Source organism: Rhagoletis pomonella, unplaced genomic scaffold (assembly GCF_013731165.1).
Source record: "Rhagoletis pomonella isolate Grant_MI unplaced genomic scaffold, Rhpom_1.0 Rhpom_scaffold_00005, whole genome shotgun sequence".
Classification (NCBI taxonomy): Eukaryota; Metazoa; Arthropoda; class Insecta; order Diptera; family Tephritidae; genus Rhagoletis; species Rhagoletis pomonella.
Genome location: NW_023458559.1, coordinates 1,664,005 through 1,667,147, shown reverse-complemented (window position 1 = coordinate 1,667,147; position 3,143 = coordinate 1,664,005). Strand labels below are relative to the sequence as shown.

The 3,143-nt window shown below is 31.6% G+C and overlaps 1 long non-coding RNA gene across 2 annotated transcripts; it reads right to left on the bottom strand.

The window, feature by feature from the left end:
* Positions 1 to 6: 6 nt before the first annotated feature.
* LOC118738646 lies at positions 7 to 2,920 on the bottom strand. Of its 2 annotated transcripts, none has more exons than XR_004992916.1 (3): positions 2,761 to 2,920; positions 572 to 712; positions 7 to 521 (listed from the first exon to the last, which is right to left on the bottom strand). It is a non-coding gene; the product is annotated as an uncharacterized LOC118738646 (long non-coding RNA). The 2 variants fall into 2 exon arrangements; XR_004992915.1 differs by having other exon boundaries at positions 7 to 512.
* Positions 2,921 to 3,143: the final 223 nt, after the last annotated feature.

The following is a 3,143-nucleotide window of genomic DNA, read 5'->3' as shown; positions in this document are numbered from 1 at the left end:
GCGTTCTTTTAAACTTTAGCATTACATTTTTACTTTTCAGAGCGCTGCATCAACTAACAGTTTCACACTGATCATATGAACAATGCAAAAGGTCGGGACGTGCCAATAGAATAAAAGCCCAAAATCAATGCTTTTATCGTGGATTTATGGGCACGAATTGGGGAAATATCACTGTGTGTCGCTGCACATATATTTTGTTTTGGTCGTCTTCGCCAGAATCTGTTGTGTAAAACTAATCTGATATTCCCATGCTTTCGGAAATCTCACGCCAAGAATCATTTTTCAATGTCAAATTTTTTGAATCCCGTATTTTAATTTTGTCATATAGTACGGGATGGTCTTTTACCAACTCGATTAATTGCTGGTTTTCAACCACCTCATCAGGATCGGCATCGTCGTCATCTCGATCTTCTTTAGGCCCATCTTCTTCACAATCTATCTTTCTTTTACGTCCCCGTCTTCGTTTTTTTGGAGCATATTTTATATTAAGAAACGCCTCTCCATTTGTTTGCCTAACAACTCTTGATAAATTGTAATTAATTAATAAATATTGCAAAAGTTCACAATTTACCCTTGTTGTAATGATCTCTTAAAAATAGCAGATGTTCGAACATATCCCAGTTTACCATCTCATCAGGGTTTTCTTGTGCCCTCCTTAATTCTTTACCAAATCTATCACGAATACTTTTCCAACGTGTAATACAACCTCGTTCTATTAATGAATGATTAAAAAAATACTTTTAAAATATATATGTATGAATATATCATTTGGCATACATCAAGATAACCAACCGTTCAGCTATAGAAATACTAAAAATGCAGATTGCTAGTGCTTTTCACGCTGATTTTAACTATAATATAGCAGTTTAGAAAATATTAATATTTTAAACTATCAAATTTTTTTGTTTTACCTTTTATATCTACTTTACTTTTTAATAACAAAAAAATTTTGATATTTTAAAATATTAATATTTTCTAAACTGCGTAACCGATACAAAAGGTAATTATATCAAAATAAAGACAATTAATTTATCTTCATGCTGATAAATAAAATGTGTATGATTTTTTATATATTTCAGCCAAAAAGATTATGAAACAAAAAAATGTCATAATTTTTTCATAAAATAACCTTTTTTAGAAAAATTCTATAATCAATACTAAAAATTATTTAGAAAGTGCAAGTTTTTACCTTTAATTTGATATACATATTATATCATGATTTGCTTTTGAGTTTTCAGAATTCAGTGATAATAAAAAATATGTATGTATGATATGTATGTAATCGCGCGATTTTTTATTACAAATTTTCGCCTGCGGCGCTTTTTTCTTAAAAATCCAATACTTCCATATATCTTGAAAATTTTTAATAAAAAATCGCGCGATTTTTTATTACAAATTTTTGCCTGCGGCGCTTTTTTATACAAAATCCAATACTTCCATATATCTTGAAAATTTTAACCTGCGGCCCTTTTTTTTATCAATTCTTCCATATATAGTGAAAATATCGTATTTTTTACGTTTTTTATTCGTTTAAATCGCCCGATTATATATTTCAAAATGCACTATATACATTAAAATATATTTTTACAATAAAAGTAATATATATATCACCGATTTAAAAGAAACTCTTAAATATATGTGCATAAATAAGACCGTGAAATTAATATTTTCCTTTTAGCCGTAATGCATCACAAAGTATTTTTGGCTAAAAAGAACTATTAACATTTTCAACGATGTGGCACCTCATTCATGGCGGCCATCGCTGAACAATTGTGTGTTTACTATTCTTTGAGAATAGAAAAATATTTTAAGAACACTTCTATAAGCATTACTGGCTAAATATTTAGTGAAAAAAGATGTGCATCCATTTGTTTATGAAGAAAAGATGGTGTATTAATAAAAAGAAAAGTGATTAGTGCAGTGTTTATAAAAAAATAATTGTGAAGCAGTGGGGAACTTTTAACAACGAATAACTTAAAAACTATTAACATTTGTACACAAAATGTTGATGATATCGGTCAATGAGCACCTCCTCAACACGCCCTGCGAATTTCATTAAAAAATGCGTAATACTTTGGGTGATATAGGAAATGGTCCATTATAGGAAATCTCAGCCTTTATAAATGGGGTGTTCACAGTTCGTTCCAAATAGTGTCTCAAAATGTAGACGTCTACATTTTAAGACGTTTTCTAACCGTAAAATCTGTGGTGTTGTTGTTTCCCATACAAAATTGGAAAACGACGGCGTCTACATTTTGTCACACTCAAAGGTATGTTTTTTACGCGTCTACATTTTGCAACCTCGCAGCAGGGTTGCATTATGGCAATACTAATCACATTTTTTTTATTTATTGGGCACGTTTTCCGTATTTGCATTTAATTTGAGCGCAATTTCTGATGAAAAGAAACAAATCAAGGAAAAGGAATAACAAATATTACGAATTGGTAATTAAGTTAAATAATTAAAATTTTTCAGAAACAAAATCGAAAGGCGACATATAAACAATGCACGCAAACAAGAAATGTCTGGCAACACCAGCAAAGTTTTGAGACGATTTTGCGACGACTGCTAGAAAGGGGTGCTCACAGTTTGATGCTAAAAATGTCTCAAAATGTAGCCGTCTACATTTTCAGACACAATTTGGAACGAACTGTGAACACCCCAATAGTTAAAATCAGCGTACAAAGCACTATCGGTCTGCATTTTTAGTTTTTCCATTGCTGGACGGTTGGTTATCTTGATGTGCTCCTATCATTTACCCGAGCAATTCAACTGGAGTGACAACTTGTGCCATATATCATCTTTTAATATAGAGTTCTTTTGACCGCGCGCTAGTCTTTTGTCGAATATCGTCCAGTTGTGTGACCATTATTCCAATTAAATTAACAATAAAGATAAGCTTCCAAAAACCTCTGTACATACAGTGTACCACAGTATACCAGTAGAAAAGGTTTTTGTTGTTGTGGCTGTTAATTTGGTCACCATAAAGGACTTGAGGGTTGCGAGCAACTATTTTTCCGCATTCAGGGTGCTGTGCAGCAAAATAATGTGGTGAAAAATTTTAACATCGGATAAATGGCGAGAGAAATATTGTTATGCGCTTTATAAGTAAGCATGAACGTAATAAAATCTTTCATACTTC